Source organism: Cetorhinus maximus, chromosome 4 (assembly GCF_964194155.1).
Source record: "Cetorhinus maximus chromosome 4, sCetMax3.hap1.1, whole genome shotgun sequence".
Classification (NCBI taxonomy): domain Eukaryota; kingdom Metazoa; phylum Chordata; class Chondrichthyes; order Lamniformes; family Cetorhinidae; genus Cetorhinus; species Cetorhinus maximus.
Genome location: NC_135882.1, coordinates 101,573,662 through 101,598,096, shown reverse-complemented (window position 1 = coordinate 101,598,096; position 24,435 = coordinate 101,573,662). Strand labels below are relative to the sequence as shown.

The 24,435-nt window shown below is 44.9% G+C and overlaps 1 protein-coding gene across 21 annotated transcripts in view; it reads left to right on the top strand.

The window, feature by feature from the left end:
* The window catches only part of dtna (dystrobrevin, alpha), a 437,527-nt gene that overhangs the window by 186,795 nt on the left and 226,297 nt on the right, over positions 1–24,435 (top strand). Inside the window, exon 1 of one of the 21 annotated variants that reach the window (XM_078540565.1) lies at positions 7,797–7,816. The exons of 19 other annotated variants lie outside the window; for them this stretch is intronic. The gene's annotated coding sequence lies outside the window, so the exon portion shown is untranslated. Of the gene's footprint in view, positions 1–7,796; positions 7,817–11,108; positions 11,280–24,435 lie in introns of those variants that run through there. One more of the 21 variants, XM_078540550.1, reaches the window with a different exon arrangement.

Below are 24,435 nucleotides of genomic sequence, written 5' to 3'. Positions count from 1 at the left end.
GCCAGGCACCAATCAGAGAGGTCGTTCTTTAAGGTTTTATAGTACTTCAAACAAAGTAATTGCACCTCAGATTTCTTGTTGGAACTATGTACTGCAAAAATTATATTTTATTTATTACATAAAATGAAGGAAAACAAATTGACAAAATTAAATAAATGCTTTCAGACAATTAATTGATATATTCTAATTTATGGTAATTTTTAAATTTAAAGTTTGGTTCAAACTGGTTAGTGTAGTTTGGCCTTAATTAATATTCAACTACACTTTATGCTATGAAACAAAATGCTTTTACTTCCTCTGCCCTTCTGATTGCCCTTTTGAAGGTTTTTACTTTCTGATGATGAGCATGGTCAGTGGGAAGCCCGATGCTCCATTATGTTTGATCTGGTCCTTGAGAACCACATCTTTGAGAATCAGCTGCCCAATAACAACATCATGCCTTTCATTTCACCATTTGCTAAGCCTATTCATGCTTTATCCTTACCAGCCAGAGCCACAGGTGCCTCCTTAGGAGAAAGGGTGCCCATTTAGCTCCATTTGGCTTCTTGCCAATAGCTTTGAGTGCCTCTGGTCTAGGGCATAGGGCCTTGAGTGATGAAGTGGTGAGCAGTGAGGTGCAGGTGTATTTGTTAGTAGGAACATCGCCTGAATGGGTGGAGCCTGACCCAGGCCAGGAAAAGAGCCAGAATTTTTAGTGTATGGACTAGGAGCAGAGCTGCTGCACTTGGCCAGGCTCATCTGGCTGAGAGCCTAAAGGAAAGAAAGAATGAAACACAAATTCAAACTGGTTTTAGGCTGTTTTCTCCTTTTATTGCTGAAGTTTCAACAGACTTCAGCCAACACGTCACACATCAGCAGGGAGGAAATAAATTCTGAATGCATTTCAGAGGAAATAAATAGCAAAAAAAAAACTTGCTAATTTTAAATAAAATTACTCAAATGCCAGGGCTGTGAGTGGTGGGAAGTTGTGAGGTGTGGTGGTGAGGGACGGGGGTCACCTCTTACTTCTCTTTTCTGCTTCTCCAATTCAGTTTTTGCAGGCTGAAATATGAAACTTAATAATTGACATTTTCAAGCATTTTTTGCTACTTGTACCAATCCACAGGGGGAAACAAGCCCAAGTTTAACAATTTGTTGTGAACTTCAAACTATTTCAAACTAAACTTCAAATTATTAATATATTACAATAAAATAATAGATTCTTGGATTAAAAATAGTAGCAGCTACAGTGTAATGCAAATGTTATTAATTATTAAATATAATTTACAGATAGTTTGAAAAACAAACCAGCGAGCAGGCAATTCTACAAAATGAACTTAAAATACAACTTAAAATATTGTCAGCATATTTTACATTCTTTTGATACTTTTTGAATCCTTCAGATATTTGCTAGGGCTGGTGCATTTGTGCATTCAGTCTGTACCATTTGTGTAGCATGGTGAGTTATATTGAACAGTTTCAATAGTAAAAGGTGTGCAGTAATAGAAGCAAATGTGAAGAATGCAAAGCCAGTTTAGAAAAATAATAAAACAGAAAATGCTGGAAATATTCAGCAGGTCTGACAGCATCTGTGAAGATAGAAACCAAGTTAACATCTCAGGTCAGAGGCCTTTTGGCAAGAATTTTGACACGAATTTAGCCCAATCACTAGTATGCGTGGACCAGCGGGATAACACCATTGTCTACTTACTCAGAAACTCACTGTTCAAACATTTTATTAATTATGATTTTACGTGGATACTGCACACTTGAGGTTAAAAACAACCATCTATTTTTTGGATGGGAAATTAAGTGCTTATTTTTTTTGCTGTTGCAAAGCATCATTACTCTGCTATGCAGCAGCCTCATCCAGTCTGCTGAACCTGCTCAACTGCGAGCATGACAGATGGCATCTTTTAGGGCCGCATTAAGGAAGTCTAAGTTCTGTGGGCAGAATTTTCCCCCCGTCAGGGGGGAAGTTTAAGAGCGGGCGCGTGGAAGCACGCCTCTGATTGGCGCCCCCGATTGGGGGCGTGCCACCATTTTATGTGGGCAGGCCAATTAAGGCCCGCCCAGCGTGACGTCCAGCGCTATGCGCTCCCTGTGCGGGTGGGGGGGAGGGGGGATTCCCTGAGCCGAGAGTGCGCTCTTTCGCGCATGCGCACGATAGAGCGCACTCATCTCCCTGAGGCAGCCCTGAGGCTAAGTGCTGCCTCAGGGAGATCAGCTCTACAGTAAAAAATGTGAAAAATAGAAAAAAAAAGTTCCCTGACATGTCCCCTCATGTGACACTGTCACATGAGTTGGGACATGTCCATCACTTTTAAATGCAGTTTAAATACATTTTTAAAAACCTACATGAAACCTCATCCCTCCCGTGGAGAGAGAAATAAAATTAACATTTCGAGTCCAATTTGACTCTTCGGAACAGACCCTCCTGCAAAGGTTCATGAATGCTGACTTTTGCTTGATTAACATTAGCTATAGTTGCCAGTTTCCTTTTCAGGGGTACTTAAATAATTCTATGACATTTTGCAAAGAAAAGCCAGGTGTTCTGAGATTTTCAGCCAACATTCCTCCTTCAACTAACATTGGCCAGAATTTTTCGGCCCCGTTGGCGTTGGGTGTCATGGGTAGAAGGGGGGGGCGTGGAGAGAGGGGCAATGTGGTGAGAAAGCCAAAAATCGGTTTCACACCGTTGTCAAACCAGTTTGCGATTGTCCTCTCCACCCATGATTGCACACCGACCTGTTTCACAACTGCACATAAGCAACGTGCACCTGGCGAGCTGCACTTCGCTTGGGACTTCGAGGTTTGTTTGCCTACCGTGCTTCGGGCAGCACTTGCTGTCATCAGCACTAGGCTTCGCAGGCAGCATCCACATCACTTTCAGGGGGGGTTCATGGGCAGCTCTCCACCCACCAGACCAGGTCGTAAGGTGGGGGTGGCTTTTCAACATCTGCAGGGCTAGGGCCAGCTTGGGGAAGGGGGAGAAGTGGTCCTAGGCAAGGGAAGAGGCTGCAGGGCGTGGGCTGTACTGGGGAAGGAGGGTATCCCAGGGTGTGTTTGGGGGTACATGTTGATCTATGCAAGTGGCCTCAAGATGGTGAGGGCTGAGGAGGCAGTCCCCAGAGGAGATAAGGCCAGATGGAGTTGTGAGGCTGTGTGTGAGAGAGTGAGTGGTGATGTCCCTTGAGCTGGCAGTGAGTGAGATGCCAGTGAATGTGAGATGGCTTTGTGAGTGTGTGAGTTTAGAGTGATAAGATGGTTGCCTTACCCTGGATGAGATAATTCATCCTCTTTCTGCTCTGAATGGCTGACTGCTTGTGTACAGCATTGGGACTGACCACCTCTGCCACCACCTCCCAAGCCGGAGTGGTAGGACTGATGGGGCTCCTGTGGCCAGAGTGGGGGTAGAGGACAATGCAGCAGGCCTCCATGGCACCCAGCAAGTATCCAACGGATGCGGCACTGAATTGGGGGGCTGCACTCTTCTTGGCTTTTTGGGGCCATGTCTTCACCAGATGAGCCGTGGGCTGCAAGCATTGAGAAGTGTGCGTGCGGCTGCAGTTTAAATATGGTGCCATGCGTAAGCAAGTGGTGAGGTAATGGCATGGCGGGCAAATCGGAGGCAGCCCGCCAGCAAGACGTGTTTTCTGTGGCTGCATAATTAATGAGGGGAATGGGACGCAACAATATGAAAACCCACCATTGCAGCTGGCGGGTAAAACAACTCTTTTCCCGTCCGCTACCGCACTTTGTGCAAATTGTGCAAATCGGGGACAATTCCGCGCTTTGTTTCTTCAATTAACACAGCAATAAAATTCCAAGGAGAGCCTATCTGCAGTGTTTGTTGAGGTAATTACTTGTTCCATGGCTGACTGCAGATTTGGAGTAGGGATAACAGTATATTGAGGTAGCAGTCAGCTGCAGAAAGCCTAATTTTGTACTTCTTAACCCAGGAGTGCTGAAACCAATTTAGTGAGCTCATTCAATTTACTACCTAAACTCAGTTAACTTAGCATAGATAAAACCTGTCACCCTTTCCGTCTTTATGGCTCAGCTACTTAACTGGGAAGAAATCATTGAGCCATTGCAGAAGCTTTATTTATAACTTATGGTGGAATTCTGGTTAAGATAAAAACAATTCCATCCAAGTTTCCACTGCATGTTTTTGATTTGGAACCCATTTATACCTTTATGTAGCAAAATCAGGCAGTAGCATTAAACAGTCAGATGAGTCAGAGTGCGCATTGCCTATACAGTGATTTTGTGACTGCATATGGTGTTGCAAGTGCAGCTTCATGCAGTACTACAGCAATTTACATTTATGCGGAACTTCTTGTGTAAAAAGAACATATGAGAGTAAGAACCGTAGACATTTTCAGCGATAAAAGAGGTCATTTGGCCCATCAGGAGGAATTTTCAAAACTTAGGGCAGAATCTTCTGCCTGTCAGGTGGGCCGGTCGGGAGCAGGTGCAGGCCGCCCGCAATCGGCTGCGCGCTACCATTTTATGTGGGCAGGCCAATTAAGGCCCACCCGACGCGACGTGCGCGCGGTAGTGCTCAGCGCTACCTGTGTGGGCGGGGGAGGAGGGAGATTCGGGGCCTGCGCTCTTTCGCACATGGAGCTGCCTTAGGGAGATTAAGATCGAAATAAAACTTAAAAATAAAGAAAATTTAAAAATTATTTACAGATGCTCCCTGTCACATGAGTTGGGACATGTTTATAAAATGTTCAAAAAATATTTATTAATTTAATAAACCCTACATGGAACCTCATCCCACCCGTGGATGAGGTTTCATGAAAAATGTGAAAGCCGCTTTGGCTCTTTGCCTGCCCGCCAACCTTAAGGTTGGACAGGCAGCCCTGCCAGTTTGATTAAGTGGTTTATTAATGGCCTTAATAGGCCTTTGACAGTTTGGCAGGCGCGCAGCCGACTCCGGTGCGTGCACGCCCGACGTCACCGCGCGTCATTTTACGCGTCGGCGTGCGGGGCCCGCCCCCGCACGCTGAAGAGAAAATTCAGCCCTTAGCCTCTGCTGAAACAGCTTCTTGTGCAGACACAAGGTTTTCAGTACTATGATTTGTCCTTCAGCTGCATCTCTTTTTTTATTTGCAGAGAGCAAACACAATTGCCGCATTTTTGCGACCAAGGCAGTGTAGCTCGAGTTGGGAAATTTCCCAACCCGGCAGACCCACATTTCTATAAAGGACCCTGTCACACACAGTTTTCACCTCTGGGAGGCGGGGTTGAGATCAAGTCATATTTGCCACCTCCGGAGGCAGTTTGAAGGCAGCCACGGAGATGGGCAAATGCCAAGGTGGGCTCGTTAAAAGACCTGCCTTGGTTTTCTGAGACTTCAGCCGAGTTTTATAAAAGGATGTGAGGCCCTCTAGCCCTTACCCACCCCTCCATGACACTTCACACTATCTATGCCTCCTCCATACCACATCATACCCCCATGCACTCTCCATGCCAACTCATACCCCCCATGCCACCTCCAGAGCCACTCACCCAGAATAGATAAGTGAGAACCAGTGGATGTGGTGTATTTGGATTTTCAGAAAGCTTTTGATAAAGTCCTACGTGAGAGGTTAGTGTGCAAAATTAAAGCACGTGTGATTGGGGGTAACATAATGGCATGGATTGAGAATTGGTTAACAGACAGGAAACAGAGTAGGAATAAATGGGTCTTTTTCAGAGTGGCAGGCAGTGACTAATGGGTTACCGTAGGGATCAATGCTTGGGCCCCAGCTATTCACAATATATATCAATGATTTGGATGAGGGAACCAAATGTAATATTTCCAAGTTTGCTGATGACACAAAACTAGGTGGGAATGTGAGTGGTGAGGAGGATGTAAAGAGACTTCAAGACGATTTAGACAAGTTGAGTGAGTGAGCAAACACATGGCAGATGCAGTTTAACATGGATAAGTGTGAAGTTATCCACTTCGGTAGTAAAAACAGAATGGCAGAGTATTATTTAAATGGTGATAGATTGGGAATTGCTAATGTACAAAGAGACCTGGGTGCCCTTGTACACCAGTCACTGAAAGCAAGCATGCAGGTGCAGCAAGCAATTAGGAAGACAGGTGGTATGTTGGCCTTCATTGCAAGAGGATTTGAGCACAGGAGCAAGGATGTCTTACTGCAGCTGTACAGGGCCTTGGTGAGATCACACCTGGAATATTATGTGCAGTTTTGGTCTCCTTATTTAAGAAAGGATATATTTGCCATATAGGGAGTGCAGCAAAGGCTCACCAGACTGATTCCTGGGATGGCAGGTTTGTTTTATGAGGAGAGACTGGGTTGACGAGGCCTGGAGTTTGGAAGAATGAGAGGGGATTTCATTGAAATGTATAAAATTCTGATAGGGCTGGACAGACTGGACGTTTCCTCTGGCTGGGGTGTCTAGAACAAAGGGGTCACAGTTTCAGGATACTGGGTAGGCCTTTTAGGACTGAGACGAGGAGAAATTTCTTCACTCAGAGGGTGGTCAGCCTGTGGAATTCTCTACCATAGAAGGCTGTGGAGGCCAAATCACTGAATATATTTAAGTTGGAAATAGATTTCTAGACTCTAGGCATCAAGAGGTATGAGGAGAGAGTGGGAGCATGGCATTGAGATAGAGGGTCAGCCATGATCATATGGAATGGCAGAGCAGGCTTCAAGAGCTGAATGACCTGCTCCAGGTCCTATTTTCTGTGCTTCTATCCACTATGGGTAGACCTCAGGAGCTATGTGATGAAAAGAATTAAACTTCTAACAATCTCATGGAGCTCCCATTCATACACACTTGATACAGGAAAAAAAACCTCTCATTCATGACACCCATTCAAATATTTTAAATCTTCCTAATTGGTCAATCTTTTATAAAAACAAGCTTCTATTCAATAACCACATCAAAGACAACTGATCCTTTAACAGCCTCTTAAAACTGTCAATCAAAATGTTTACTCAGATTCCCTGCTGAGATAAATGGCTTTGAACCTTTTGAAACTCAGCCAGCATTCATAAGGGCTCTGTTGTAATAATAGCCCTTGAGAAATGTCAACAATGAGGTCTATTGGAACAGTGAGAGCAGATGGTAATTTTTTTGCTAACCTATACCAGACGGCCTGTCAATCAAAACACTCCTGCAGTGTGTGCTTTTTAACTTAACTGACAGCTGCAGTCAAGTTTTCTTTTGCATTTTTAAAGGGCTGGGGATGTGAATAACTTCAGATTATGACACTTAAACAGACTTTACCAGCTTTCAAGAGGGTTTACATTTCCTCCATAAATTCATGACTCCCACACTGTGGCTTTTGGCCTTTGGAATAGTAACACTAGGATCTGTTTAGATTCAGCAATAATTTCAAATGGCCCAGCAGATTTGTGTTTTGCATCTGTGCAATTCATGCCCTGTCACCTTTCTCCTGGCAAAAATTGCCACAGCAGGAAATGGGAGTGGCACTTCCCCATCCCACCCGCCATTTTTAAAGGTCTTCAGAGTTGCCTGACTCCACAAGAATCTGGTTCAATGTTCATGGAATGTGACGGCCATTTCCTTTCCTCCATACAAGTGGATACACCCATGATGGTGAAACTTCCTAATGCACTCCTCTTAGTTTAATAATTGGGTAATTTAAGTATTTTTGGCATAAAAGAGCTTTGATTATCAAAAGTGAACTCTCATTTATAACTCTCTGTTTTGTCCCCAAACATTGAAGATCTATAGAAACATGTCTGTTTTCTTTTTTTCAGTGCTGTCCAATTGATTATGGGTTGCAGCAGCTACTGGTGAGGGCTGTGCCCTGCTGTTCAAAAGCCCTTTCCTTTCCCCCCAGGTGATCATCACAGAGATAGAATGAGAAATAACACATAATTGAGAAGTACAAACTTTGTTAAAGACAAAAATAATAATCAAGCCAAACACCCAGCAAGACAAACAGCAGATGTTTTGGTCCAGATTGTTGTCATCACCAGAAATTAAAGCTTTGCCACATCCCACATTTCTAAAAATAAATGATTCCTTGAGAAGAAAAGTTCGAAGTGATTAGATATCAGATTGCCATTAGCCTAATCTGCGCTCCAAGTTATTCTTTAAATTAACACCCTGCCAGAATAGGCATTTTGTGACTGAAGAGAGATTTTAGACTAGAACTGCGCATGCAACATTCTGGTCAATCTGAATGATATTTAAAGGCTTGAAATCAAGAAAAAAAATGAAGGATTTGATTTCTTCTCTGTATTTGGACTGGAGTAGCACTCTTACGCTGAATGTATTCCCTGTACTTTGTTATTCCTGCTTGCTTGCTTATTAATTTAAAAATAATGACATCTGCTTGGCCTGGAGGCTTTCTCTTACTGACAGTCTTTTATGAAGAAAGATTAGGCTTGACTATGTGTGCACATACATTGGAGAAAGAACTAATCCTGTGGGAAAGCAAACCAGTTTAGTAGTGGGTCAGCCTGTGTAAGTGTTAGGCTGACTGCTAAACGTGGCCTATATTTTAGGCTTCACAAGCTCATGCCTAAAACATGCTTGGTTCTTTGAAAACGTTAATGACAGACTTAATGCCTCATGAATGCCTCTTTACAAAATTAATCACCAATGAGCGGGCAGATGTTGGACCTGTCACCTTCAGATTTCGTCAGAGGTCCCTGTGGCTGTCACCTAGAAGTATGACTTTTTTCACTTTAAAACCCTTTGGCATCGATATCAGGAGTACTTCTGCAAATTCACAGACTTCAGGATTGTCCCTTCCCCATGGGAGTTCACCTCAACTCCTCCTGGTACTTATCTGTGTTATTCACAATAAGAGGTTGTGGAAGAATTAATTCAGGCTGGTTTTTTGGTTCAAGCTGGCTTATTTTCAAGACAATGCTTCAGTGCTACTGACTTCCAAGTAGCTTCCACACAAAGTGTTGCAGTTGTTTCTTTTTATTCTATTTAGATAGAATAATCAGTGTCCATCGCCTGTTTAACTAGTAGTTGTCTTTAACAAGGTGATTGCCATGCAGTGTGATTATTTATACATTGACAACCTGAGGGTCGCTGTTGGGCGTCTAGTGCTGGCAGCTTGTTATGAGTAGGCAAATCGATAGAAATTGGTCCTCGGGCCTCTTGGTACAAGTGCATGCTACTCTCCCAGCATGAACTTTGGACTTGAAAACAGGCCCAGACTAATTTCTACCCTGTTGAGTCTTTTTTCTGATACCCTGCCAACATCACCACACCTTAATTATCATTGTCAGAAATGGCATTGTCAGAGGCCGCTGTCACTTTAGAAATTGTAAAGATGCTACTTGGAGCAGAGTCCACAGATAGACATTGTGAAAAATCTTGTGGAGCCAGCGGGGTGGGTGCTCTCAGTGAGCCCTTTTCAGGAAAGCCTGCTGCATCTTGTGCCACTCAGGTACTTAATAAGCCAGCGGCAGGCCTTCCCCTGGGATCAAGGACCCCAGGGGTTAGAATCATGGCCATTCAGAGGCCAGCAGCTCTTCTGCACTCAGCAGTGCCACCAGGGAGGCAGTGACTGCTTCCAATATGACATTCACCTGAGGCCTTTAATCAAGGAGGCACCTAGGCAAGATGAATGATAGTGGGAAGGGGATTGCGGGAGGAGGGATGGTTGTCAGTAAGGGCAGGGAGGTGATTCTCAGCAGGCCCCTCCTTCCTGATGCTGGGTCCGTCAATCAGGCACTGAGTGCCTTTGAATGAGGGAAACCCCACCCCCACACCACTGCCCACCTCCTCGGGCACCCATAAGCAAACATGCCAGGGTTTGTTGTCATGCTTCCTGCATAGCGAGATTCCTGGCCTTCCTGGATTAACACCAGTGGTGGCAGGATGCGGCCCTTGATTGCCCAATAATTGCCCATTTAAGGCCCTCAGTTTGCAGTGGGGCAGGATGGTCATCCACTGGCTTTCCTGCCTCGGACTTAATCAAGCGGAGGTGGGGAGTTGGCAGGGGACACCCCACCACCCTCCTGCCCAATTAAGTGCCCCCACTACCTAACACCACAGGGGAGGGCACAAGATTCTGTTGCATATTAAATAATAAACCTTAACTTGGTGCAACTTCCAGATGTATGACAAATGGAAAACAGGCTGTTTCAGTTGATAGCTTCTAGACCTGGCTGTTCAAGCCAAAGAGACCCTGATTGCTTCCAACAGATAATTTGTCAGCAGGGCAAAATTGAAAAACAGGAGAGTGGCTTGATAGATTAGAAGAATGTAGAAGAACTACTGTATATGTCATCCACAGTTTTGGGTCTTTTTTAGCAGGAGACGTGTAAAATCTAGTGTATTGTTCTTAAAAGTTGAAATCATGGGCTGCATCTTCCGGGTGGGGGGGCGGGCCCCCCCACTCGCCGACGCGTAAAATGATGCAGGGTGACATCGCACAGGCAAAACGGGCAGGCGGGAAGGCTACAATTTGCAAAACCTCATCCACGGGCAGGATAAGAGGGGTCAGTGGGCTTGTCAAAGTGATTAGTGAGGAGTTCAGGATATCACTTGCTACTGGTTGCTTCTGTGAACAGGGCAGCTTCATTTCGCTTCAGAGCTGCATTCAGAGCATTTAGAGGCTTCAGTTCAGGACTCTCATGCGCAAAAGAGCGTACTCCCGGCTCAGGGAATCACCCCCCGCTCGCACAGGGAGTGCACAGCGCTTCTGAGCAGACGTCATGCTGAGCAGGCCTTAAATGGCCCGCCCACGTAAAATGGCAGTGCGCCCCCGACTGGGGGCGCCGATCAGGAACCCGCCTGCCCGCTCCCGTACATCCCCCCAACGGGGGGAAAATGCTGCACCGTGAATTCAAAAGATAATTGTTTGACCACCTTGTGTGGATATAGTCAATGTTCATTTTTATGCTTTTTTCCTCTGCTTATTGTTACCAGTGGATTCTGATTTTAATTTGGTTCAAATTATAATTTGGTGCGCAAAATAGTTACTTTGTAAAAGCAACTGACTTCCACAGTGAAAGAACCTTGGCTTTGTTCTACAGGATCAGGATGAAAATGTTTGTTTTAGCTTTCTCTAACATGAACAGCTGGATTCACAGCAACCATGGCAACAGGTCACATGATTAGGTGTATTAGATTGCCTGGCAGCAAGTGCACTAAGGAATAGGAGGAGGGAGTACACAGAGGCCTGGCCCCTAAGATGAAGCATTGTGTTTATTTTAGATTGCATGTACAGTTAAACATGTTTAAGACTAAATCTTCTTGCACAAGTTGTTCCTGCTTAGCTGAGGCAGCATTATTTGGACACGTTATTGTTTAAGTGAGGTACTGTGTATCAGGTAAGAACAAATGGATTTCATTTTGAGAAACTGGAGATTTAGGCCCTATGAATTATGCCTTATTAGTTCATGTAGTTTTTGAAGTTGCATCTGTCGATGCATAACCTGCTTTAGCTTTTGGCATGGGTTTTATTATGTTACAAATGTCTTCAGGACTTCTGCCCAGGCAAATACATGCAGTTCTCAACTGTAGACCACTGTGTTCTGTGATTTTTCAAGAAGCAGTTTTTTGTAAATAAAGTTATCAATAGTAAAATTATCCTCAATTCTGGACCTAGTTCAGCCACAGTTTACATTGTAGCTTTTTATTAGGCTTGCACAGCTCTAAAGAACTATCGAGATAATTGCCATGTATAGGGATATTAGAACTTAATGTCTACAATACTAAGTGACAGAAAGAAAATTCAGATTATAATTGCAAAGTGAGCAAGGAAAGTGGGACCAGCGACCTAACTGGAAAAAAGTATGTTTGCAAAAGATACCAGGAAAAATGTATTTACTTAAGAATTGATAAATGGTTGGATTGGCTTGCCAGGCATCATAATAAAGCCCAAAAAAAAAGTGAATGTTAAAAAAGCAGTTGAATTCCATGATCTGAAAGTTTGGATGCAAGAGGGATGAAATTTGATGGCACATGGCTTATTCTCATCCTTGATGTAGCTTTTTCTTATGATACTTGTGCCAAAAAGAGGATCATTTGTTAAACTTCTATATGGACCAAAGTGTTTTACTTGGCTTCAAGTAACTATATCTATCTGCTGTAAGTCTTTTATAGTGGTTTTAAAACTTGTTAAATTAGCAAAACAGGTTGCTCATGGCTATAGCTCTGACAGTTGTAACAACAGATAAAATAACACCAGAAAATGTGGATTTGTATTTGCCAGTGGATTGACTTGTATCTTTATGTTTATAGCTCCCAATGCTAAATTGATCTCGCATGGTGTTACTTTCTCAGCAATGTATGTAAAAAAAGCTGCACTGGATCATTGACTGATAAAGGCAGGTGTGTAGAAAGAATTGATGTGAGAGGACACGGTTGAAATGGATTTGCCAAACCTCAGGGGAACTTGGGCTGGCATTCTGACCACAAGCCTGTTCTTGCATGGAACAGCTGAATTGCATTTCAGTCGAAGGTCACTCTAGGCATCATTGAGTTCTGTACATAAGTCATTTTTATCTTTTTATTTGATGCTTAAAGGGATGGAAAATCAAGGGGGAATATTTTTTATTTAACATATGAGAGCAGAGGTGTCAAACTCAATTTACATGGTAGGACTGATCCAGTATAATGTGGCGTGGGCCACATTTAGCAAAAGTCACTTACACATGCTGGAGTGGCAATGTCTGTAAAACTATTCCAATATGTTCCAATTTCTGGGTGTGAGGTCCTGTAGCTAATTTACACTGGCAGCATAACCATGACCACATCACTGTCCTCGCTGTTTTTAGGCATACCTGTCAGCCACCTGAAATTTGCATTGGGTCGATTTAAACATGCAAATGAGAGTCCTCTGCTTGCTTCTGCACCCACCCACATCCCCCCCAACTCTCACTTTCAAACTCCACCCCCATCCCTGGGGTAGCGGTGGGGGGGAGTGCAGTCTCAATCTCTCGACCTCCTCCCCCCACCCCAACCCTCCCACCGTCCTGCAATCAAATCTCAATTTATCAACCCTCCTACATCTAGGGCAGAATTTTCTGCCTGTCGGGCGGGCGGGCCTGACCCAATCTCCAGCAGGCAGGGAGCCAATCCTCGCCGGAGAAGCGGGCCCCGCCGCCATTTTACGTGGGCGGGCCAATTAAGGCCTGTCCAGCGTGTCGCCCAGTGGGAAGCGCTATTCGCTTCCTGAGCGGGTGGGGGGGGGGGGGGGGGGGGGGGGGGTGGGCGGATTCCCCAAAGGTGAGAGTGCATTCTTTTGCGCATGCGCATGAAAGAGTGTACATCTCCCTGAGGCTAAGTGCTGCCTCAGGAAGATCACATACACTTTTAAAAATAGGGGGGAAAAATTACCTAACACGTCCCCCTTGTGCTTTTGCTGCGGGCTCGCCTTCCTGAAAATTTAAATGGGGCAGGATGACGTCAGGGGTTCCTCCCAACGTTATCCCGTGTCATTTTATGCGTCGGCGAGCGGGCCCCGCCCCCTGCTCGCTGACGGCAAAATTCTGCCCCTACAATTTTCTTCATAGAAGAAAGTAGTAGCCCAGTGAAGGGAAAATGTTTTTTAAAATCACTTTGTTTTATTTTTTTATTTTGGAGGGTGGAAGGGTAAAGGGTGGAGGGCATGATTTGCCTGAGTTCTCACTAAGTTGGCATGGGGCTATAAGAGGCTATGGTGGTGGCTGGGGGCATTGGTTGGCATGAGTTGACATGTATAGGAATGGTGAGTGGGTAGGGGGATGAGGGCAAGAGGGCCCAATGTTTAAGAAAACAACAAGGGCAATGACCCAGAGAACTGAGGTGGGCCGCTGAGATGGGTCGATAGCTGCTGTGGCTGCCTCCAATCTGCGTCCATGTATGGCGGCCCCGACTCCACCTTGCACCTGTCCCCCTGGAAACAAAGGTCTTGCCATTCAAAGCACTTCTTCCCCAAGTGGGCACAGCAAGCTGGGAGATTTCCTAGCTCTGTGCACTCACCTCAGGAACAACAACCCAGGCCTGACTGGTTCTAGTCATTGAATGGTCTAGAATGAGGGGACATAGACATAAAGTTAAACGTGACAGTTTTAGGACAGAGAGCAGAAGAAACTTTCTTCATACTAGAGTTACAAGGCTATGGAACCCACTGCGGGAGTTACTGATTGAAGCAAGGAGCATGTTAACATTTAAAGATTGGTTTGACAAGTGGTTGATGAAGATGGGGTGAAACAATGAGACCCATGGTGTTAGAACTACTGTTCCTGCGGAGGATAAACTTCAACACGCACTGATCAAGTTGAATGGTTTGTTCACATTTTGTAAATCTGTATAATTTAAAGTTGGTTGTTATTTATCCATTAACCATTTCCTCTTATTTATTTTTACTGGAGTCCCCTTGTTTAGTATAGAATTAACAATCTTAGAATCGAACAAGCATAGAAGACAAATGGGGAAGGGAATCCCATGCAAGAATTCTAAAAATTTGTTTTGATGGGAGAGGAGATATCTTCAAATTTAAGGACAACTGAGTGGGAGCAATAAGGCATCTAATTGCCAGCTTCAAATCCTGTGTCAAATTACTGGTGGCCATTAGTTTCAAAAACCATACCAAGTCTAATATTTTATTGGTGAAGTTATACAAGATGAAAGAACATGCCAAGAACATGCACCAGAGATAGACTGCCCGTGGCCATCATTATGCCACCAATCCACTCTGTCAGTTCCGGCGTGCCTACTAGGCAATGACCAAAGACAACTGCCTTTTGCATACTCCAAATCAGCAAAGAGAGGTGTATTTGCTAGAGGATATTTGAACCACAGACACAGAATTGTCAAGTGTTTTTAGCTTTGCTGTCTCCATCTCCTTCCAGGCAAGCATTTTCTTTGTAATGTTAGCCAACATGCTTCCCATACTTCTAGCAAATGGGTGAGTAATGCATTGGTCACTATAGCCAACATTTTCATCTTCTTTCCCAACAGGAAGCATGATGTGTTTGCACAAGGTCACCTCACTGCTGCATTTCTTAAAGTACAGAAGTCATTAATGATAGTCAGGGGCCATCGGGCATCAGATGTGTGCTTCTCCTCTGCCACTGCTACTTGCCTGTCCTACCTATGTACTGTGATTTACTACTCAAGTTCATTAACTGCATCCTTCAGGATGTGTCTAATTATGTTGGCGTTTATATATGTCGAACAGAAATTTGCAAGGACCTCAAGCCCACAATGACAGGCGGGTGAAGCCCTGAATTTATGGAATCTTTGTTAGTTCATTTTACTTTCCTTACTAATAAACTTAAATTCAGTGGATTGCTCCACTTGATCTGAGGTTGTAGTCAGAAAAAAGAAGGCACCTGGTAGCTTTACTGACAAAATTTTCTTGCCCACCTGCAGAGCTGAGACCAAAAGAAGGTCTTCACAAGAGCTGGACTCATCAATGCTGCTCCAGAGTCTTGTTGACCAAAGAAAAATGAGGAAGAAGAAAAAATGGTGGGAGGACAGAACAAGAGAAGTTGTAGAAGGAAATACATAGGATTACATTGGATATATGGCACAGAAACAGGCCATTCAGCCCAACCAATCCATGCGGTGTTTATGCTCCACTCCAGCCTTCTAGCTTTCCTCATCTGCGTCTACCATCTTAACCCATCTATCCCATTTTTCCTGAAATGCTTGTCTAGTTTCCCATTAAATGCATCTATGCTATTTGCTTCAACCACTCCCTGTGGCAGAGTGTTCCATATTCTCACCACTCTTTGGGTAAAGAAGTTTCTTCTGAGTTTTCTAGTGGAATTCTTGGTAACTCTCATATATCGATGGCCTTCCCAGGTGGGCCTTACGCTCCAGGGTCCTTGATCCCAGGGAAGGCCTGCCGCTGTCCAGTTAAGTGACTGAGTGACACTTAATATAGCAGACCTTCTCTAAAACTGACAAAGCGGGGCTCTCACCAGCTGGGGGGCAAGATTCCCATCGCTTCCATTAAATACTGTCCTTAGAAATTATGCTTTTGATTCCAAAGTCCAAATCATTAATGTAAATTGTGAAGTGCAGTGGTCCCAACACTGATCCTTGTGGAACACCACTTCTGATTCTGCCGCTCTTAATAAGTACCCTTCACTTTCACACTCTGGTTTCTGTCTTGAAACCAGCTAGCAATTCATTCAGCTACTTTCCCCTGAACTCCATATTCTCTGACCTTATTCATTAGTCCATTATGGGGCACCTTATCAAAGGTCTTTTTGAAAATCCAGATAAACCACATCTACTGCGTCACCATCATCTAGTCTCTTTGTTACCTCCTCAAAAAATTCAATAAAGCATAGGCAGGTGAGACTGGCAGACAAATAAACAGAGGTGATGGTGCGTGAAGAGCATAGGCATGGTACAGAGGTGAAATACTCATATTCATCTGATGCAATATGCAGCATCAGTCCTCACAACTACAACCACTAACTAAAGTTAGCATAGCCATAGTCAAACCAAACAACAAAGTCGGAGAAATGTTCCAAATACTGAAATGTATTATAGACAGCTTGCTAGGATGAATCATCTACTACTAACAGTTGTACTAAAAGTCCAGCTTCAACACAAGTGACATGCTCTGAGACATCCCTAAATAAATGGCTTGGGCTTTTTTGCGGTGAATTTTCTATATCTGTTCATTCAGGGATAAAGTATAACAGCATCTGCAACTCTTCATGCTATCTCAATGCACCCTATGTTCTAGCAGAGCAATTGATTGTTAAGTGACAATAAGAAAGGTGCAGTCCTGGGATGAACCTGGGGCTGCAAAGTATATTCGGGGTCTTGATGACCAAGATATCCGATAAATCACATTAATTCTCTCAGCTGCTCTATTGCTCATTGATGATAAACCAGACAAGTTTCAAGCCATGGTTTTGATTGGAATCCACTGCATTGCAAACATTGCAACTGATCATCAACTTTTCTTTCCCTGAGGAGTGGTCCTGGCCCTGCAGATGATGAAAACAGAAAATGCCGGAAATACTCAGCATGTCAAGCAGCATTGATGCAGAGTGACAGAGTATTTCTGATGGATGACCTTTCGAAATGTGCAGTGATCAGGAAGTTACTGTCTCGAGTTCCTCTGCTTCCCCAGAAGCTATTAGTGGGAATGCTGAGACACAGCCCAATGGGAGTGCAAGAGTCATGGTCATCACAGCACAGAAGGAGGCCATTCGGCTTATTATGTCCATGCTGGCTCCCTGTAGAGCAAATATTTATGCGCATGAACCTACATGTTAGATAGAAACAGACTAAGAAGGACTTTGAGAAATATAAAGACAGGTTTAGAATGCATGCATGTAAATGTACAAAGTGTGGTGAATAAGGATGATGAGCTACAAGCACAAACACCCATGTAGTAATATGATGCAGTAGCAACAATGGAAATATGGCTTAAAAATGGTGTTGACTGGTCACTTAAAAGTGTTTGGAAAAGATAGAGAAGTAAATAAGAGAGTTAGGGTGGCAGTACTGATTAGGTAAAACATTGTAGTGTTGGAAAGAGGATGGCCTTGATGGATCAAGGGCAGAATTCAATTGATTGGAGTTGAGAAGCGAAAATGGTATGATCATGGTCACTGGGGTTATTCTATAGACCTCCAAATAGTGAGAACGAGATGGAAGAGCAAATCTGAGGGAAAATCACAAAAATGTGCAAGGACTATAGAGTGGTAATATTGTGGGACTTTAATTACCAACGGCAATTGGGGATGCACAATAAATGCTGGCATGGCCAGAAGTACCCACACCTTGTGAACGAATAAATAAATAATTACCCAATAATCAATTTGAACAGTGTTAGAGTAAAGGAAAAGGAGTGGGAGGAATTTTTGAAATGTGTTCGTGAGAACTTCCTTGACCTGTATGTTCTTGGTCCAACTATGGAGGAAACAATGCTTGTGCTGGGGAATAAGGTGGGCCGTGTGGATCAAGTGACTATGGGGGAACACTTGGGTAAGAGTGGCCATTATATCTTAAGGTTTAGTGATAAAGAAGAGAAAGGCACAATCTAAAGAAGAGCTTCCAAATTGGAAAAGGGCTAACTTCAATAGAAATAGAGGGGATTTAGCCAGGGTCAAAAGGATGTGAATGCGACAGAAAAATTGGTTATGGAACAATGGGTGATCTTTAAGCAGGAGATGTTTCAGGCACAGGATATGTACATTTCTATCAGGGGTGAAAGAAAGGAACCAAAGCCATACTTATTGATCATGAGGGAGATAGAGAATATAATTAAACCAAAAAAAAAAGAGGGTGTAGTGTGCATGTCAGGTAAATTCTTCAAGTGTCAACCAGGCCAAACGTAATAGGTTGAGAGGAAAAGTGAGGAGGAAAATGAGACTGGCAGTGAGAATATGAGAATTGAATGGCAGTTAACATAAAAAGGAGCCCAAAAATCTTCTACCAGCATGCTAATAGTAAATGGGTGGTAAGAGGCAAGTGGGTCCTATTAGGAACAAAGAGGGTGATACATGCTTAGAGTTGCTAAGTTTCTTGCTGGGGATGATGGAAATCTCCTCAATGACCCTTTTGTTGGTGTGGAAGTCATTGCCCAGACGGGTGTAGTATGTGTTGGTGTTTAGTAAGGAAGAGGAAGCTGACAAAATATCAGTGGTAGTGAAGAAGGTAGAAGTAATCAATGGGGTGAAAATTGACAGGCAGGATGTACTGTAAAGGCTGGCTACTCTTACAATGGATAAGTTACCTGGTCCAGATGGTTTGCATTCCAGGTTACGAAACAAAGTGAAAGTGAAGATAGTGGAAGGGCTTGCCATACTCTTCCAGTCTTCCCTAGGTACAGGGAAGGTGCCAGAGGGTTGGAGAGTTGCAAATATGACACCTTTGTCCTTATACCCTTTCTTGAACATTTCCAGTAACTACAGTTTGGTCAGTTTAACATCAATAATGGATAAGGTTTTAGAAACAATAATCAAGGAAAAAGACAACAGGCACTTGAAGAGATTTTAGTTACTTAAGGAGAGTCAGCACGGATTTGTAAAAGGCAGGTTGTGCTTGACTAATCTAATTGAAAGAGGTAACAGAGGAGGTTGATGAACGGATGCAGTAGATTTTGTCTGTATTAATTTTTAAAAAGCGTTTGACAAGGTACCACATAAGAGGCGCATGAAGAATAGGAGAGTCGGTGTCAGCTTGAATAAAACATTGGCTTAAGGACAGAAAACAGCGAGTCGGGGTAAATGCAAAATACAACAGATGCTGGAAATCTGAAACAAAAACAAAAATAACTGGAAAAACTCAGCAGTTCTGACAATATCTGTGGAGAGGAAGACAGAGTTAACACTTCGGACCGTATGACTCTTCTTCAGAACTTCATGCAGTTCTGATGAAGAACCATACGGGCTGGAAACGTTAACTCTGTTTTCCTCTCCACAGATGCTGTCAGACCTGCTGAGTTTTTCCAGCTATTTTTGTTCTTGAGTCGGGGTAAATACTTTTCAGATTGGAGGATAGTTGACTGGTATTCCCCAACGGTCAGTGCTAGGACCACTACTTTCTCTGATATATATAAGTGGCATGGATATTGGAATACAGAGTAGGATTTCAAAAATTGCCGATGATACAAAACTTGGAGGCAAACAGCGAGGATGATATTAATCAGCATAGATAGGCCAGCAGAATGGGCAGGCAAGCAGCAGATAGAATTTAACACAGGAAAGTGTGAGGTGATGCACTTTGGTAGAAGGGTTAGGAAGGGAAATATAGACAATGGCACAGTTCTAAAGAGTGTGCAGGGATAGAGGGCCTTGTGTGATCCATCACCCCAGTGCCACCCACTTGCTGCACTGAGCCCACCAAGTTGGCCTGGACATGGTCCAGGCTGAGGTGGCCGCCCGCATTGCCGACTGAAAATCCCAGTCAGGTTAAGGTCCCCCCTAATTATCGGGCAACTGATCCAAACCTGAATCGTCTCATTGACAACGGCTCAGGGCTGGGATTGTGGCAATGAACTGACATGGAGGCCGGCAGCACAAAATTGCACAACTGCCTGCTTCTGATCCAGACCCTCCAGCAATTCAGAAGTCCATCCCTCTGTCACTAATTCATCTAGAAGGTAAAAGGATTTTGTATGCAGGGAGGAGGAAGGTAATGCATCGGATCGGGGGTGGGGGGTGGGGGGTGGGCAACAATATGGAAGCAAGGATGGTGAGGAAGGCTGAGTCAACCAGCATGTTACTTGACGCTTTGGTGTTGTAAAGATCTGGCAACTGGCTGGGCGGGTGGCCCTTGTTCGCTCTTGGTATCCTGCTGTTTCACCTGCTCCTGCACCACTTTTTTCTTTCCAGGTGGCTCTGGGGTTCTCCCCTTTGCAGGACACGGTAATTGAACATGCAGGAAATTACAGCAAGCCTGGAGATTCCCTCAGGCCTATATTGCAGGCTACCTCCAGGTCAATCCAAGTAGCAGAATCTCTAATTCAGGATGCTAATGGTTTGCTCAGTCAGAGCTCTGATAGTGACATGGCCCTCTGCATCTACAGTCCAATTCCTAATAGGTGTGGTGAATCATTTGCTCAAGTGAATCTCATTTGACCCGAAGCAGCAGCCTGACATTTGATGATTTGGTGGAAGAGAGGGTGACTGAGGATTAACGCAAGGTAAAGGTATCATGACAACAGCCAGGAAGCCAGACATGTACTTAGATGACGCACTGCCTTTCGTCACGCACCATCTGAGCATTGAGTGAGTGGAAGCCCTTTCTGTGCATGTATGCTCCAGATTCTTGACATGGAGCAAACAAGGCTGAGTTCAAAACAAAAAGCTAAAAGCTACTGCGGATGCTGGAAATCCAAAACAAAAACAGAATTACCTGGAAAAACTCAGCAGGTCTGGCAGCATCGGCGGAGAAGAAATCAGTTAACGTTTCGAGCCTTCATGGCCCTTCGGCAGAACTGAAGCATAGTTAGGAGAAGGGAGAAATATAAATTGGTTTAAGGTGGGGGGGGGGCCGTGGGGGGGGAAGAGAGACGTTGAGGGTGTGGTGATTGTGGAGATAAGCAGTGATAGGCACAGACAAAAGGGTCAAAGAGGTGTTGAAGGTGGTGATATTTGTCTAAGAAAAGTGCTAATTAGGAATGGAAGACAGGATATTCAAAGTACAGCTCTAATGGGGGTGGTGTGGACAGACTAACAAGGTTTTAGTTTTAGATTCAAAAATAATGGAAATAGGTGGGGAAAGAAGAATCTATATAAATTATTGAAATAAAAAGGGGGGGGGAGAAACGGGGTGGGGATGGGGGGAGGGGGAGTTTAAGATCTAAAGTTGTTGAATTCAATATTCAGCCCGGAAGGCTGTAAAGTGCCTAGTCGGAAGATGAGGTGCTGTTCCTCCAGTTTGCGTTGGGCTTCACTGGAACAATGCAGCAAGCCAAGGACAGACATGTGGGCAAGAGAACAGGGTGGAGTGTTAAAATGGCAAGCGACAGGGAGGTTTGGGTCTTTCTTGCGGACAGACCGCAGGTGTTCCGCAAAAGGGTCGCCCAGTTTGCGTTTGGTCTCTCCAATGTAGAGGAGACCGCATTGGGAGCAACGAATGCAGTAGACTAAGTTAGGGGAAATGCAAGTGAAATGCTGCTTCACTTGAAAGGAGTGTTTGGGCCCTTGGACGGTGAGGAGAGAGGAAGTGAAGGGGCAGGTGTTGCATCTTCTGCGTGGGCATGGGGAGGTGCCATAAGTGGGGGTTGAGGAGTAGGGGGTGATGGAGGAGTGGACCAGGGTGTCCCGGAGGGAACGATCCCTACGGAATGCCGTCAGGGGGGTGAAGGGAAGATGTGTTTGGTGGTGGCATCATGCTGGAGTTGGCGGAAATGGCGGAGGATGATCCTTTGAATGCGGAGGCTGGTGGGGTGATAAGTGAGGACAAGGGGGACCTATCATGTTTCTGGGAAGGAGGAGAAGGCGTGAGGGAGGATGCGCGGGATATGGGCCGGACACGGTTGAGGGCCCTGTCAATGACCGTGGATGGAAAACCTCGGTTAAGGAAGAAGGAGGACATGTCAGAGGAGCTGTTTTTGAAGGTAGCGTCATCAGAACAGATGCGACGGAGGCGAAGGAACTGAGAGAATGGGATGGAGTCTTTACAAGAAGCGGGGTGTGAGGAGCTGTAGTCGAGGTAGCTGTGGGAGTCGGTAGGCTTGTAATGGATATTGGTGGACAGTCTATCATCAGAAATTGAGACCGAGAGGTCAAGGAAGGGAAGAGAAGTGTCAGAGATGGACCATGTGAAAATGATGGAGGGGTGGAGATTGGAAGCAAAATTAATAAATTTTTCCAGGTCCCGACGAGAGCATGAAGCAGCACCGAAGTAATCATCGATGTACCGGAGAAAGAGTTGTGGGAGGGGGCCGGAGTAGGACTGGAACAAGGAATGTTCCACATACCCCATAAAGAGACAGGCATAACTGGGGCCCATGCGGGTACCCATAGCCACACCTTTTATTTGGAGGAAGTGAGAGGAGTTAAAGGAGAAATTGTTCAGCGTGAGAACAAGTTCAGCCAGACGGAGGAGAGTAGTGGTGGATGGGGATTGGGGTAGATGCAGAGGCCCCAACAATCCCCATCCACGACTACTCTCCTCCGTCTGGCTGAACTTGTTCTCACACTGAACAATTCCTCCTTTAACTCCTCTCACTTCCTCCAAATAAAAGGTGTGGCTATGGGTACCCGCATGGGCCCCAGTTATGCCTGTCTCTTTATGGGGTATGTGGAACATTCCTTGTTCCAGTCCTACTCCGGCCCCCTCCCACAACTCTTTCTCCGGTACATCGATGATTACTTCGGTGCTGCTTCATGCTCTCGTCGGGACCTGGAAAAATTCATTAATTTTGCTTCCAATCTCCACCCCTCCATCATTTTCACATGGTCCATCTCTGACACTTCTCTTCCCTTCCTTGACCTCTCTGTCTCAATTTCTGTTGATAGACTATCCACCAATATCCATTACAAGCCTACCGACTCCCACAGCTACCTCGACTACAGCTCCTCACACCCCGCTTCTTGTAAAGACTCCATCCCATTCTCTCAGTTCCTTCGCCTCCGTCGCATCTGTTCTGATGACGCTACCTTCAAAAACAGCTCCTCTGACATGTCCTCCTTCTTCCTTAACCGAGGTTTTCCATCCACGGTCATTGACAGGGCCCTCAACCGTGTCCGGCCCATATCCCGCGCATCCTCCCTCACGCCTTCTCCTCCTTCCCAGAAACATGATAGGTCCCCCTTGTCCTCACTTATCACCCCACCAGCCTCCGCATTCAAAGGATCATCCTCCGCCATTTCCGCCAACTCCAGCATGATGCCACCACCAAACGCATCTTCCCTTCACCCCCCTGACGGCATTCCGTAGGGATCGTTCCCTCCGGGACACCCTGGTCCACTCCTCCATCACCCCCTACTCCTCAACCCCCACTTATGGCACCTCCCCATGCCCACGCAGAAGATGCAACACCTGCCCCTTCACTTCCTCTCTCCTCACCGTCCAAGGGCCCAAACACTCCTTTCAAGTGAAGCAGCATTTCACTTGCATTTCCCCTAACTTAGTCTACTGCATTCGTTGCTCCCAATGCGGTCTCCTCTACATTGGAGAGACCAAACGCAAACTGGGCGACCGTTTTGCGGAACACCTGCGGTCTGTCCGCAAGAAAGACCCAAACCTCCCTGTCGCTTGCCATTTTAACACTCCACCCTGTTCTCTTGCCCACATGTCTGTCCTTGGCTTGCTGCATTGTTCCAGTGAAGCCCAACGCAAACTGGAGGAACAGCACCTCATCTTCCGACTAGGCACTTTACAGCCTTCCGGGCTGAATATTGAATTCAACAACTTTAGATCTTAAACTCCCCCTCCCCCCATCCCCACCCCGTTTCTCCCCTCCCCCCCCTTTTTTTCAATAATTTATATAGATTCTTCTTTCCCCACCTATTTCCATTATTTTTGAATCTAAAACTAAAACCTTGTTAGTCTGTCCACACCACCCCCATTAGAGCTGTACTTTGAATATCCTGTCTTCCATTCTTAATTAGCACTTTTCTTAGACAAATATCACCATCTTCAACACCTCTTTGACCCTTTTGTCTGTGCCTATCACTGCTTATCTCCACAATCACCACACCCTCAATGTCTCTCTCTCTCTCTCTCTCTCCCCACCCCCCCCCCAACCCACCTTAAACCAGTTTATATTTCTCCCTTCTCCTAACTATGCTTCAGTTCTGCCGAAGGGCCATGAAGGCTCGAAACGTTAACTGATTTCTTCTCCGCCGATGCTGCCAAGGCTGAGTTCAGTCAGTTAAGATTTTGCACCTGAGGAAGCCAGCTCTCCTGGTAAAGCTCAAAGAAGAATTATTTTCTTAAAAAGAGGGAAAAAGTTCACTTGCCTACGCAGCCCACATTACACTAGCTATGTTTTGTAGAATCAGTTACTTTTATGCTTAACCTTCTCAGTAATAGTGCCCTCACTATAAAGACAGCCCTGTTGAATCTGGC